Here is a 16,661-nt window from a genome sequence, read left to right as displayed (position 1 = left end):
GGAGCAGAGGACGGTATACAGAGAGGGAACGACGGAGCAGAGGACGGTATACAGAGAGGGAACGACGGAGCAGAGGACGGTATACAGAGAGGGAACGACGGAGCAGAGAGGACGGTATACAGAGAGGGAACGACGGAGCAGAGAGGACGGTATACAGAGAGGGAACGACGGAGCAGAGGACGGTATACAGAGAGGGAACGACGGAGCAGAGGACGGTATACAGAGAGGGAACGACGGAGCAGAGGACGGTATACAGAGAGGGAACGACGGAGCAGAGGACGGTATACAGAGAAGGAACGACGGAGCAGAGGACGGTATACAGAGAGGGAACGACGGAGCAGAGGACGGTATACAGAGAGGGAACGACGGAGCAGAGGACGGTATACAGAGAAGGAACGACGGAGCAGAGGACGGTATACAGAGAGGGAACGACGGAGCAGAGGACGGTATACAGAGAGGGAACGGCGGAGCAGAGGACGGTATACAGAGAGGGAACGACGGAGCAGAGGACGGTATACAGAGAGGGAACGACGGAGCAGAGGACGGTATACAGAGAGGGAACGACGGAGCAGAGGACGGTATACAGAGAGGGAACGACGGAGCAGAGGACGGTATACAGAGAGGGAACGACGGAGCAGAGGACGGTATAAAGAGAGAACGACGGAGCAGAGGACGGTATACAGAGAGGGAACGACGGAGCAGAGGACGGTATACAGAGAGGAAACGACGGAGCAGAGGACGGTATACAGAGAGGAAACGACGGAGCAGAGGACGGTATACAGAGAGGAAACGACGGAGCAGAGGACGGTATACAGAGAGGAAACGACGGAGCAGAGGACGGTATACAGAGAGGAAACGACGGAGCAGAGGACGGTATACAGAGAGGGAACGACTGAGCAGAGGACGGTATACAGAGAGGGAACGACGGAGCAGAGGACGGTATACAGAGAGGGAACGACGGAGCAGAGGACGGTATACAGAGAGGGAACGACGGAGCAGAGGACGGTAGAAAGAGGGAACGACGGAGCAGAGGACGGAATACAGAGAGGGAACGACGGAGCAGAGGACGGTATACAGAGAGGGAACGACGGAGCAGAGAGGACGGTATACAGAGAGGGAACGACGGAGCAGAGAGGACGGTATAAAGAGAGAACGACGGAGCAGAGGACGGTATACAGAGAGGGAACGACGGAGCAGAGAGGACGGTATACAGAGAGGGAACGACGGAGCAGAGGACGGTATACAGAGAGGGAACGACGGAGCAGAGAGGACGGTATACAGAGAGGGAACGACGGAGCAGAGGACGGTATACAGAGAGGGAACGACGGAGCAGAGGACGGTATACAGAGAGGGAACGACGGAGCAGAGAGGACGGTATACAGAGAGGGAACGACGGAGCAGAGAGGACGGTATACAGAGAGGGAACGACGGAGCAGAGGACGGTATAAAGAGGGAACGACGGAGCAGAGAGGAAACAATGGAGGAGAATATATGCTGCCAACTCACAGTGGTCTCGGCCGGTGTTGGTGATGAGAAGGATGACACTCAGGATGATGATGACGAAGACCAGGAGCGCAGAGGCTCGCCTCCCTGCAGGACATAACATCACATCATCAGGATCCATAGCCGCAGAGATGAGATGGTGAGGAATCCAGCTGTATATCCATCTACATTATAATGGGGTGCAGTAGGGGGCTGCAATCCCATATATATATATATGAGTGACAGGTGCAGCACGGGAGGAGACCTGGAGCCTCAAACAACTCCTCTGCCTTATACTCAGTCTCCTGAACCATCTCCATCCTCTCCTGATCTTGTAAGACGCAAAACAATTCTACATGTACCGGCCCGGTCACTCCATTACACGGGTCACATCTCTCCTCTACCGGCCCGGTTACTCCGTTACACTGGTCACATCTCTCCTCTACCGGCCGGTTACTCCATTACACTGGTCACATCTCTCCTCTATCGGCCGGTTACTCCATTACACTGGTCACATCTCTCCTCTATCGGCCGGTTACTCCATTACAATGGTCACATCTCTCCTCTACATCTACCGGCCTGGTCACTCCATTACACTGGTGACATCTCTCCTCTACCGGCCGGTTACTCCATTACACGGGTCACATCTCTCCTCTACATCTACCGGCCCTATCGCTCCATTACACTGGTCACATCTCTCCTCTACATCTACCGGCCCGGTTACTCCATTACACTGGTCACATCTCTCTTCTACCGGCCCGGTCACTCCATTACACTGGTCACATCTCTCCTCTACATCTACCGGCCTGGTTACTCCATTACACAGGTCGCATCTCTCCTCTACCGGCCCGGTCACTCCGTTACACTGGTTACATCTCTCCTCTACCGGCCGGTTACTCCGTTACACTGGTTACATCTCTCCTCTACCGGCCGGTTACTCCATTACACTGGTCACATCTCTCCTCTATCGGCCGGTTACTCCATTACACTGGTCACATCTCTCCTCTACCGGCCAGTTACTCCATTACACGGGTCACATCTCTCCTCTACATCTACCGGCCCGGTTACTCCATTACACTGGTCACATCTCTCCTCTACCGGCCCGGTCACTCCATTACACGGGTCACATCTCTCCTCTACATCTACCGGCCCGGTTACTCCATTACACTGGTCACATCTCTCCTCTACCGGCCCGGTCACTCCATTACACGGGTCACATCTCTCCTCTACATCTACCGGCTGGTCACTCCATTACACTGGTCACATCTCTCCTCTACATCTACCGGCCCGGTTACTCCATTACACTGGTCACATCTCTCCTCTACATCTACCGGCCCGGTCACTCCATTACACTGGTCACATCTCTCTACTACCGGCCCGGTCACTCCATTACACTGGTCACATCTCTCCTCTACCGGCCCGGTCACTCCATTACACTGGTCACATCTCTCCTCTTCATCTACCGGCCTGGTCACTCCATTATACGGGTCACATCTCTCCGTCCGGTCACTCCATTACACGGGTCACATCTCTCCTCTACATCTACCGGCCCGGTCACTCCATTACACTGGTCACATCTCTCCTCCACATCTACCGGCCCGGTCACTCCATTACACTGATCACATCTCTCTACTACTGGCCCGGTCACTCCATTACACTGGTCACATCTCTACATCTACTGGCCGGTCACTCCATTACACTGGTCACATCTCTCCTCTACCGGCCCGGTAAATTCTGTTATTGTAGATTTACCAACCACCTCTGCTGGAAGTTTGTTCCAGGTATCTACTACTCTTTCAGTAAAATAATATTTTCTTACATTGCTTCTGATCTTTCCCCCAACTAACCTCTCACTGTGTCCTCTTGTTCTTGAGCTCAGTTTTTTACTAAAAACACTCCCCTCTTGAACCTTATTTAGTCCCTTAACATACTTAAAGGTTTCAATCATGTCCCCCCTTTCCCGTCTTTCCTCCAGACTATACAGATTCAAATCCTTAAGTCTTTCCTGATATGGTTTATGCCTCACACCCTCCACCATTTTTGTAGCTCGTCTTTGGACCCGTTCTATTTTATCAATGTCCTTTTTTAGGTGAGGTCTCCAGAACTGGACACAGTATTCCAGATGTGGCCTCACCAGAGCTCTATACAGCGGGATCACAATCTCCCTCTTCCTACTGGTTATACCTCTAGCTATACACCCCAGCATACCATTATATATATATATATATATATATATATATATATACACCCCAGCATACGATTTGCTTTCCCCACCGCCTGGTTGCACTGGTGACTCATTTTAAGGCTTTCAGAAATCATTACCCCTAAATCCTTCTCTTCTGAAGTCTTTTCCAACACAGTACTGCCGATGTGATACTCGGATAGAGGATTCCTCCTCCCCAAGTGCATTATTTTACATTTGGAAACGTTGAACTTCAATTTCCACTGTTTGGACCACGTATCTAGCAAAGCTAAATCATTTTCCATATTACTGACACTTCCAGGAATATCCACCCTATTGCACACTTTTGTGTCGTCAGCAAACAGACAAACTTTACCTATCAACCCTTTTCCTATGTCACTTACAAACATATTAAAAAGAATAGGACCCAGAACAGACCCTTGAGGCACACCACTTGTAACCAGTCTCTGCTCGGAATATTCACCATTACCAACAACCCTCTGATATCTCTCCTTCAGCCAACCACAAATCCACTCAACTATCCAGGGATTTAGTCCAATTTTCTCCAACTTCTCTATCAGCTCTTTATGGGGAACTGTATCTGCGGCTTTGCTGAAGTCCAGATAGGTGATATCCACAGCACCACCTTCATCCAGCACTTTTGTGGCATAATCAAAGAAATCAATGAGATTAGTCTGACATGATCGGCTCTCAGTAAAGCCATGCTGGTTTGGATCCATCAAATTGTTGATTCTTAGGTGATCCCTTATCTTCTTTTTTAGAAGAGTTTCCATCATTTTCACTACTACAGATGTCAGGCTCACTGGCCTGTAGTTACTGGGCTCTTCTCTATTCCCCTTCTTGTGGATTGGTATAACATTGGCCGTTCTCCAATCATCGGGGACATCTCCTGTTAGCAGGGATTGGTTATACAGATCTGTCAGGGGGGCAGCAATCACAGATCTGAGTTCTTTAAGAACCCTGGGATGGATCCCATCTGGACCCATCGCCTTATTCAGCTTTAAACGGGCAAGTTCCTCTGCAACTTCAGCCTCTGAAAATACTGGAGCCGAACCCATATAGCTGGAGGCCATGCTGTGTCCAACCGTCCTGTGATTGTGAAGGCCGCCTGCTGAAAACACTGAGCAGAAGTAACTATTCAAATAGTCAGCGACCGCCTTATCTCCATCAATAAACGTATTCTCCCCATTACTTATCCCCATTACTCTCCTCCACATCTACCGGCCCGGTCACTCCATTACACTGGTCACATCTTTGCTTTACCGGCCCGGTCACTCCATTACTCTGGTCACATCTCTCCTCTACATCTACCGGCCCGGTCACTCCATTACACTGGTCACATCTCTCCTCTACATCTACCGGCCCGGTCACTCCATTACACTGGTCACATCTCTCCTCTACATCTACCGGCCCGGTTACTCCATTACACTGGTCACATCTCTCTTCTACCGGCCCGGTCACTCCATTACACTGGTCACATCTCTCCTCTACATCTACCGGCCCGGTTACTCCATTACACGGGTCACATCTCTTTTCTACCGGCTCAGTCACTCCATTACACGAGTCACATCTCTCCCCTTCCGGCCCAGTCACTCCATTACACGGGTCACATCTCTCCTCTACCGGCCCGGTCACTCCATTACACGGGTCACATCTCTCCTCTACCGGCCCGGTCACTCCATTACACGGGTCACATCTCTCCTTTACCGGCCCGGTCACTCCATTACACGGGTCACATCTCTCCTCTACATCTACCGGCCGGTCACTCCATTACACTGGTCACATCTCTCCTCTACATCTACCGGCCCAGTCACTCCATTACACTGGTTACATCTCTCCTCTACCGGCCGGTTACTCCATTACACTGGTCACATCTCTCCTCTACCGACTGGTTACTCCATTACACTGGTTACATCTCTCCTCTACCGGCCAGTTACTCCATTACACGGGTCACATCTCTCCTCTACATCTACCGGCCCGGTTACTCCATTGCACGGGTCACATCTCTCTACTACCGGCCCGGTCACGCCATTACACTGGTCACATCTCTCCTCTACATCTACCGGCCCGGTTACTCCATTACACTGGTCACATCTCTCTTCTACCGGCCCGGTCACTCCATTACACTGGTCACATCTCTCCTCTACATCTACCGGCCCGGTTACTCCATTACACGGGTCACTTCTCTCCTCTACATCTACCGGCCCGGTCACTCCATTACATGGGTCACATCTCTCCTCTACATCTACCGGCCCGGTCACTCCTTTACACTGGTTACATCTCTCCTCTACCGGCCCGGTCACTCCATTACACTGGTCACATCTCTCCTCTACATCTACCGGCCCGGTTACTCCATTACACGGGTCACTTCTCTCCTCTACATCTACCGGCCCGGTCACTCCATTACATGGGTCACATCTCTCCTCTACATCTACCGGCCCGGTCACTCCTTTACACTGGTTACATCTCTCCTCTACCGGCCCGGTCACTCCATTACACGAGTCACATCTCTCCTTTACCGGCCCGGTCACTCCATTACACGGGTCACATCTCTCCTCTACATCTACCGGCCCGGTCACTCCATTACACGGGTCACATCTCTCCTCTACATCTACCGGCCCGGTCACTCCTTTACACTGGTCACATCTCTCTTCTACCGGCCCGGTCACTCCATTACACTGGTCACATCTCTCCTCTACATCTACCGGCCTGGTCACTCCTTTACACTGGTCACATCTCTCCTCTACCGGCCGGTTACTCCATTACACGGGTCACATCTCTCCTCTACATCTACCGGCCCTATCGCTCCATTACACTGGTCACATCTCTCCTCTACATCTACCGGCCCGGTTACTCCATTACACTGGTCACATCTCTCTTCTACCGGCCCGGTCACTCCATTACACTGGTCACATCTCTCCTCTACATCTACTGGCCCGGTCACTCCATTACACTGGTCACATCTCTCCTCTATCGGCCCGGTCACTCTATTATACTGGTCACATCTGTCCACTACATCTACAGGCCTGGTCACTCCATTACACTGGTTACATCTCTCCTCTACCGGCCCGGTCACTCTGTTACACTGGTCACATCTCTCCTCTACCCGCCTGGTCACTCCATTACACTGGTCACATCTCTCCTCTACCGGCCCGGTCACTCCATTACACTGGTCACATCTCTCCTCTTCATCTACCGGCCTGGTCACTCCATTATACGGGTCACATCTCTCCGCCCGGTCACTCCATTACACGGGTCACATCTCTCCTCTACATCTACTGGCCCGGTTACTCCATTACACGGGTCACATCTCTCTTCTACCCGTCCGGTCACTCCATTACACGGGTCACATCTCTCTTCTACTGGCCCGGTCACTCCATTACACTGGTCACATCTCTCCTCTACATCTACCGGCCCGGTTACTCCATTACACTGGTCACATCTCTCTTCTACCGGCCCGGTCACTCCATTACACTGGTCACATCTCTCCTCTACATCTACTGGCTCAGTCACTCCATTACACGAGTCACATCTCTCCCCTTCCGGCCCAGTCACTCCATTACACGGGTCACATCTCTACATCTACCGGCCGGTCACTCCATTACACTGGTCACATCTCTCACCTTCCGGCCCAGTCACTCCATTACACGGGTCACATCTCTACATCTACCGGCCGGTCACTCCATTACACGGGTCACATCTCTACATCTACCGGCCGGTCACTCCATTACACTGGTCACATCTCTCACCTTCCGGCCCAGTCACTCCACTACACGGGTCACATCTCTACATCTACCGGCCGGTCACTCCATTACACTGGTCACATCTCTCCTCAACCCCCCCCCCCCCCCCCCCCGTTCACTCAATTACACGGGTCACATCTCTCCCCTACCGGCCCAGTCACTCTATTACATGGGTCACATCTCTACATCTACCGGCCTGGTCACTCCATTACACGGGTCACATCTCTCTTGTTACAGGCCCGGTCACTCCATTAAACTGGTCACATCTCTCCTCTACATCTACCGGCCTGGTCACTCCATCACACTGGTCACATCTCTCCTCTACATCTACCGGCCCGGTCACTCCATTACACGGGTCACATCTCTCTTGTACAGGCCCGGTCACTCCATTACACGGTTCACATCTCTCTTCTACCGGCCCGGTCACTCCATTACACTGGTCACATCTCTCCTCTATCGGCCAGTTACTCCATTACACTGGTCACATCTCTCCGCTACCGGCCCGGTCTCTCCATTACACTGGTCACATCTCTCCTCTACCGGCCCGGTCACTCCATTACACTGGTCACATCTCTCTTCTACCGGCCCGGTCACTCCATTACACGGGTCACATCTCTCTTGTACAGGCCCGGTCACTCCATTACACTGGTCACATCTCTACATCTACTGGCCGGTCACTCCATTACACTGGTCACATCTCTCCTCTACCTGCCCGGTCACTCCATTACACTGGTCACATCTCTCTTCTACCGGCCCGGTCACTCCATTACACTGGTCACATCTCTCTTGTACAGGCCCGGTCACTCCATTACACTGGTCACATCTCTCCTCTACATCTACCGGCCCGGTTACTCCATTACACTGGTCACATCTCTACATCTACTGGCCGGTCACTCCATTACACTGGTCACATCTCTCCTCTACATCTACCGGCCCGGTTACTCCATTACACTGGTCTCATCTCTCCTCCACATCTACCGGCCCGGTCACTCCATTACACTGGTCACATCTCTCCTCTACCGGCCCGGTAAATTCTGTTATTGTAGATTTACCAACCACCTCTGCTGGAAGTTTGTTCCAGGTATCTACTACTCTTTCAGTAAAATAATATTTTCTTACATTGCTTCTGATCTTTCCCCCAACTAACCTCTCACTGTGTCCTCTTGTTCTTGAGCTCAGTTTTTTACTAAAAACACTCCCCTCTTGAACCTTATTTAGTCCCTTAACATACTTAAAGGTTTCAATCATGTCCCCCCTTTCCCGTCTTTCCTCCAGACTATACAGATTCAAATCCTTAAGTCTTTCCTGATATGGTTTATGCCTCACACCCTCCACCATTTTTGTAGCTCGTCTTTGGACCCGTTCTATTTTATCAATGTCCTTTTTTAGGTGAGGTCTCCAGAACTGGACACAGTATTCCAGATGTGGCCTCACCAGAGCTCTATACAGCGGGATCACAATCTCCCTCTTCCTACTGGTTATACCTCTAGCTATACACCCCAGCATACCATTATATATATATATATATATATATATATATACACCCCAGCATACGATTTGCTTTCCCCACCGCCTGGTTGCACTGGTGACTCATTTTAAGGCTTTCAGAAATCATTACCCCTAAATCCTTCTCTTCTGAAGTCTTTTCCAACACAGTACTGCCGATGTGATACTCGGATAGAGGATTCCTCCTCCCCAAGTGCATTATTTTACATTTGGAAACGTTGAACTTCAATTTCCACTGTTTGGACCACGTATCTAGCAAAGCTAAATCATTTTCCATATTACTGACACCTCCAGGAATATCCACCCTATTGCACACTTTTGTGTCGTCAGCAAACAGACAAACTTTACCTATCAACCCTTTTCCTATGTCACTTACAAACATATTAAAAAGAATAGGACCCAGAACAGACCCTTGAGGCACACCACTTGTAACCAGTCTCTGCTCGGAATATACACCATTAACAACAACCCTCTGATATCTCTCCTTCAGCCAACCACAAATCCACTGAACTATCCAGGGATTTAGTCCAATCTTCTCCAACTTCTCTATCAGCTCTTTATGGGGAACTGTATCTGCGGCTTTGCTGAAGTCCAGATAGGTGATATCCACAGCACCACCTTCATCCAGCACTTTTGTGGCATAATCAAAGAAATCAATGAGATTAGTCTGACATGATCGGCTCTCAGTAAAGCCATGCTGGTTTGGATCCATCAAATTGTTGATTCTTAGGTGATCCATTATCTTCTTTTTTAGAAGAGTTTCCATCATTTTCACTACTACAGATGTCAGGCTCACTGGCCTGTAGTTACTGGGCTCTTCTCTATTCCCCTTCTTGTGGATTGGTATAACATTGGCCGTTCTCCAATCATCGGGGACATCTCCTGTTAGCAGGGATTGGTTATACAGATCTGTCAGGGGGGCAGCAATCACAGATCTGAGTTCTTTAAGAACCCTGGGATGGATCCCATCTGGACCCATCGCCTTATTCAGCTTTAAACGGGCAAGTTCCTCTGCAACTTCAGCCTCTGAAAATACTGGAGCCGAACCCATATAGCTGGAGGCCATGCTGTGTCCAACCGTCCTGTGATTGTGAAGGCCGCCTGCTGAAAACACTGAGCAGAAGTAACTATTCAAATAGTCAGCGACCGCCTTATCTCCATCAATAAACGTATTCTCCCCATTACTTATCCCCATTACTCTCCTCCACATCTACCGGCCCGGTCACTCCATTACACTGGTCACATCTTTGCTTTACCGGCCCGGTCACTCCATTACACTGGTCACATCTCTCCTCTACATCTACCGGCCCGGTCACTCCATTACACTGGTCACATCTCTCCTCTACATCTACCGGCCCGGTTACTCCATTACACTGGTCACATCTCTCTTCTACCGGCCCGGTCACTCCATTACACTGGTCACATCTCTCCTCTACATCTACCGGCCCGGTTACTCCATTACACGGGTCACATCTCTTTTCTACCGGCTCAGTCACTCCATTACACGAGTCACATCTCTCCCCTTCCGGCCCAGTCACTCCATTACACGGGTCACATCTCTCCTCTACCGGCCCGGTCACTCCATTACACGGGTCACATCTCTCCTCTACCGGCCCGGTCACTCCATTACACGGGTCACATCTCTCCTTTACCGGCCCGGTCACTCCATTACACGGGTCACATCTCTCCTCTACATCTACCGGCCAGTCACTCCATTACACTGGTCACATCTCTCCTCTACATCTACCGGCCCAGTCACTCCATTACACTGGTTACATCTCTCCTCTACCGGCCGGTTACTCCATTACACTGGTCACATCTCTCCTCTACCGACTGGTTACTCCATTACACTGGTTACATCTCTCCTCTACCGGCCAGTTACTCCATTGCACGGGTCACATCTCTCTACTACCGGCCCGGTCACGCCATTACACTGGTCACATCTCTCCTCTACATCTACCGGCCCGGTTACTCCATTACACTGGTCACATCTCTCTTCTACCGGCCCGGTCACTCCATTACACTGGTCACATCTCTCCTCTACATCTACCGGCCCGGTTACTCCATTACACGGGTCACTTCTCTCCTCTACATCTACCGGCCCGGTCACTCCATTACATGGGTCACATCTCTCCTCTACATCTACCGGCCCGGTCACTCCTTTACACTGGTTACATCTCTCCTCTACCGGCCCGGTCACTCCATTACACTGGTCACATCTCTCCTCTACATCTACCGGCCCGGTTACTCCATTACACGGGTCACTTCTCTCCTCTACATCTACCGGCCCGGTCACTCCATTACATGGGTCACATCTCTCCTCTACATCTACCGGCCCGGTCACTCCTTTACACTGGTCACATCTCTCCTCTACATCTACCGGCCTGGTCACTCCTTTACACTGGTCACATCTCTCCTCTACCGGCCGGTTACTCCATTACACGGGTCACATCTCTCCTCTACATCTACCGGCCCTATCGCTCCATTACACTGGTCACATCTCTCCTCTACATCTACCGGCCCGGTTACTCCATTACACTGGTCACATCTCTCTTCTACCGGCCCGGTCACTCCATTACACTGGTCACATCTCTCCTCTACATCTACTGGCCCGGTCACTCCATTACACTGGTCACATCTCTCCTCTATCGGCCCGGTCACTCTATTATACTGGTCACATCTGTCCACTACATCTACAGGCCTGGTCACTCCATTACACTGGTTACATCTCTCCTCTACCGGCCCGGTCACTCTGTTACACTGGTCACATCTCTCCTCTACCCGCCTGGTCACTCCATTACACTGGTCACATCTCTCCTCTACCGGCCCGGTCACTCCATTACACTGGTCACATCTCTCCTCTTCATCTACCGGCCTGGTCACTCCATTATACGGGTCACATCTCTCCGCCCGGTCACTCCATTACACGGGTCACATCTCTCCTCTACATCTACTGGCCCGGTTACTCCATTACACGGGTCACATCTCTCTTCTACCCGTCCGGTCACTCCATTACACGGGTCACATCTCTCTTCTACTGGCCCGGTCACTCCATTACACTGGTCACATCTCTCCTCTACATCTACCGGCCCGGTTACTCCATTACACTGGTCACATCTCTCTTCTACCGGCCCGGTCACTCCATTACACTGGTCACATCTCTCCTCTACATCTACTGGCTCAGTCACTCCATTACACGAGTCACATCTCTCCCCTTCCGGCCCAGTCACTCCATTACACGGGTCACATCTCTACATCTACCGGCCGGTCACTCCATTACACTGGTCACATCTCTCACCTTCCGGCCCAGTCACTCCATTACACGGGTCACATCTCTACATCTACCGGCCGGTCACTCCATTACACGGGTCACATCTCTACATCTACCGGCCGGTCACTCCATTACACTGGTCACATCTCTCACCTTCCGGCCCAGTCACTCCACTACACGGGTCACATCTCTACATCTACCGGCCGGTCACTCCATTACACTGGTCACATCTCTCCTCAACCCCCCCCCCCCCCCCCCCCCCCCCGTTCACTCAATTACACGGGTCACATCTCTCCCCTACCGGCCCAGTCACTCTATTACATGGGTCACATCTCTACATCTACCGGCCTGGTCACTCCATTACACGGGTCACATCTCTCTTGTTACAGGCCCGGTCACTCCATTAAACTGGTCACATCTCTCCTCTACATCTACCGGCCTGGTCACTCCATCACACTGGTCACATCTCTCCTCTACATCTACCGGCCCGGTCACTCCATTACACGGGTCACATCTCTCTTGTACAGGCCCGGTCACTCCATTACACGGGTCACATCTCTCTTGTACAGGCCCGGTCACTCCATTACACGGTTCACATCTCTCTTCTACCGGCCCGGTCACTCCATTACACTGGTCACATCTCTCCTCTATCGGCCAGTTACTCCATTACACTGGTCACATCTCTCCGCTACCGGCCCGGTCTCTCCATTACACTGGTCACATCTCTCCTCTACCGGCCCGGTCACTCCATTACACGGGTCACATCTCTCTTGTACAGGCCCGGTCACTCCATTACACGGGTCACATCTCTCTTGTACAGGCCCGGTCACTCCATTACACTGGTCACATCTCTACATCTACTGGCCGGTCACTCCATTACACTGGTCACATCTCTCCTCTACCTGCCCGGTCACTCCATTACACTGGTCACATCTCTCTTCTACCGGCCCGGTCACTCCATTACACTGGTCACATCTCTCTTGTACAGGCCCGGTCACTCCATTACACTGGTCACATCTCTCTTCTACCGGCCCGGTCACTCCATTACACTGGTCACATCTCTCTTGTACAGGCCCGGTCACTCCATTACACTGGTCACATCTCTCCTCTACATCTACCGGACCGGTCACTCCATTACACGGATCACATCTCTCCTCTACTGGCTGGTCACTCCATTACACTGGTCACATCTCTACATCTACTGGCCGGTCACTCCATTACACTGGTCACATCTCTCCTCTACCGGCCCGGTCACTCCATTACACTGGTCACATCTCTCTTGTACAGGCCCGGTCACTCCATTACACTGGTCACATCTCTCCTCTACCGGCCGGTTACTCCATTACACTGGTCACATCTCTCCTCTACCGGCCGGTTACTCCATTACACTGGTCACATCTCTCCTCTACCGGCCGGTCACTCCATTACACTGGTCACATCTCTCCTCTACATCTACCGGCCCGGTCACTCCATTACACGGGTCACATCTCTCCTCTACATCTACCGGCCGGTCACTCCATTACACTGGTCACATCTCTCCTCTACATCTACCGGCCCGGTCACTCCATTACACGGGTCACATCTCTCCTCTACATCTACCGGCCCGGTCACTCCATTACACGGGTCACATCTCTCCTCTACATCTACCGGCCCGGTCACTCCATTACACTGGTCACATCTCTCCTCTACCGGCCCGGTCACTCCATTACACGGGTCACATCTCTGCTTTACCGGCCCAGTCACTCCATTACACTGGTCACATCTCACCGCCCAGAGATCAGCATGCGGAGGGCAGGCTACCCTGGGCACCATACCTGGGTGTAATATCTGCTTCCAGCCTGTACTCTGCTCGGCTCCTCGGACCATCACACAAGTCTCTGATGTTGGTTGTTCCTCATATTGACCTATAAGAAGGTTAAAACTCATCAGGTGAATTCACACTGAGGAATCTGCACTGAGAAGTTCCCACGGATTCCGTCGCTCAAACCCGCTCGGGCCCGCGTGCATTTCCGTCCGTCCCATAGACTCCATTGTGTCAATTCTTTGAGCGGATACATTATATGTGTGATATTACATGGGGGGGGGGGATGTAATACAGGGTATGATTGTATACCAGCTGGTCTCCTACCTCCTCGGGGTTCCTCCAGTTTTTGGCCCCTCTGATTGGTCAGCGCGGCGTATGTGACTGTCAGCTCTTCTCCCCTCCTTGTATCTAGATGAACAGATAAGGTTTTATATCCCTGTAATAATCTAGAAATGGCTCACGTTGTAGGCTATGTTCACACACGTACATTTTATGAGAAGAACGGCCACTCATTAATTTCATTACAATTTTCAATGCATAATAGTCGTTGTCTGTACTGTGTGTGAGCATAGCCGTACAGTGTAGACACTAGAGGGCGCTCTGTGTGTGTGAGCATAGCCGTACAGTGTAGACACTAGAGGGCGCTCTGTGTGTGTGAGCATAGCCGTACAGTGTAGACACTAGAGGGCGATCTGTGTGTGTGAGCATAGCCGTACAGTGTAGACACTAGAGGGCGCTCTGTGTGTGAGCATAGCCGTACAGTGTAGACAATAGAGGGCGCTCTGTGTGTGAGCATAGCCGTACAGTGTAGACACTAGAGACGCTCTGTGTGTGAGCATAGCCGTACAGTGTAGACACTAGAGGGCGCTCTGTGTGTGAGCATAGCCGTACAGTTTATACACTAGAGGGCGCTCTGTGTGTGAGCATAGCCGTACAGTGTAGACACTAGAGGGCGCTCTGTGTGTGTGAGCATAGCCGTACAGTGTAGACACTAGAGGGCGCTCTGTATGTGTGAGCATAGCCGTACAGTGTAGACACTAGAGGGCGCTCTGTGTGTGTGAGCATAGCCGTACAGTGTAGACACTAGAGACGCTCTGTGTGTGAGCATAGCCGTACAGTGTAGACACTAGAGGGCGCTCTGTGTGGGTGAGCATAGCCGTACAGTGTAGACACTAGAGGGCGCTCTGTGTGTGTGAGCATAGCCGTACAGTGTAGACGCTAGAGGGCGCTCTGTATGTGTGAGCATAGCCGTACAGTGTAGACACTAGAGGGCGCTCTGTGTGTGTGAGCATAGCCGTACAGTGTAGACACTAGAGGGCGCTCTGTGTGTGAGCATAGACGTACAGTGTAGACACTAGAGGGCGCTCTGTGTGTGTGAGCATAGCCGTACAGTGTAGACACTAGAGGGCGCTCTGTGTGTGAGCATAGCCGTACAGTGTAGACACTAGAGGGCGCTCTGTGTGTGAGCATAGCCGTACAGTTTATACACTAGAGGGCGCTCTGTGTGTGTGAGCATAGCCGTACAGTGTAGACGCTAGAGGGCGCTCTGTATGTGTGAGCATAGCCGTACAGTGTAGACACTAGAGGGCGCTCTGTGTGGGTGAGCATAGCTGTACAGTGTAGACACTAGAGGGCGCTCTGTGTGTGTGAGCATAGCCGTACAGTGTAGACACTAGAGGGCGCTCTGTGTGTGTGAGCATAGCCGTACAGTGTAGACACTAGAGGGCGCTCTGTGTGTAAGTATAGCCGTACAGTGTAGACACTAGAGGGCGCTCTGTGTGTGTGAGCATAGCCGTACAGTGTAGACACTAGAGGGCGCTCTGTGTGTGAGCATAGCCGTACAGTGTAGACACTAGAGGGCGCTCTGTGTGTGAGCATAGCCGTACAGTGTAGACACTAGAGGGCGCTCTGTGTGTGTGAGCATAGCCGTACAGTGTAGACACTAGAGGGCGCTCTGTGTGTGTGAGCATAGCCGTACAGTGTAGACACTAGAGGGCGCTCTGTGTGTGTGAGCATAGCCGTACAGTGTAGACACTAGAGGGCGCTCTGTGTGTGTGAGCATAGCCGTACAGTGTAGACACTAGAGGGCGCTCTGTATGTGTGAGCATAGCCGTACAGTGTAGACGCTAGAGGGCGCTCTGTGTGTGTGAGCATAGCCGTACAGTGTAGACACTAGAGGGCGCTCTGTGTGTGTGAGCATAGCCGTACAGTGTAGACACTAGAGGGCGCTCTGTGTGTGTGAGCATAGCCGTACAGTGTAGACACTAGAGGGCGCTCTGTGTGTGAGCATAGCTGTACAGTGTAGACACTAGAGGGCGCTCTGTGTGTGAGCATAGCCGTACAGTGTAGACACTAGAGGGCGCTCTGTGTGGGTGAGCATAGCCGTACAGTGTAGACACTAGAGGGCGCTCTGTGTGTGAGCATAGCCGTACAGTTTATACACTAGAGGGCGCTCTGTGTGTGTGAGCATAGCCGTACAGTGTAGACGCTAGAGGGCGCTCTGTATGTGTGAGCATAGCCGTACAGTGTAGACACTAGAGGGCGCTCTGTGTGTGTGTGAGCATAGCCGTACAGTGTAGACACTAGAGGGCGCTCTGTATGTGAGCATAGCCGTACAGTGTAGACACTAGAGGGCGCTCTGTGTGTGAGCAT

At 51.6% G+C, this 16,661-nt stretch overlaps 1 long non-coding RNA gene across 1 annotated transcript; it reads right to left on the bottom strand.

Annotated features, from left to right (window-relative positions):
- Nucleotides 1–1,524: 1,524 nt before the first annotated feature.
- LOC138786385 (uncharacterized) lies at nucleotides 1,525–14,418 on the bottom strand. The gene is made up of 3 exons (XR_011362217.1): nucleotides 14,334–14,418; nucleotides 14,020–14,109; nucleotides 1,525–1,590 (listed from the first exon to the last, which is right to left on the bottom strand). It is a non-coding gene; the product is annotated as an uncharacterized lncRNA (long non-coding RNA).
- Between the last annotated feature and the right edge of the window lie 2,243 nt (nucleotides 14,419–16,661).

Source organism: Dendropsophus ebraccatus, chromosome 3 (assembly GCF_027789765.1).
Source record: "Dendropsophus ebraccatus isolate aDenEbr1 chromosome 3, aDenEbr1.pat, whole genome shotgun sequence".
Taxonomy (NCBI): Eukaryota; Metazoa; Chordata; class Amphibia; order Anura; family Hylidae; genus Dendropsophus; species Dendropsophus ebraccatus.
The sequence above is the reverse complement of the archived record's forward strand: the minus strand, read 5'-3'. Positions and strand labels throughout refer to the sequence as shown.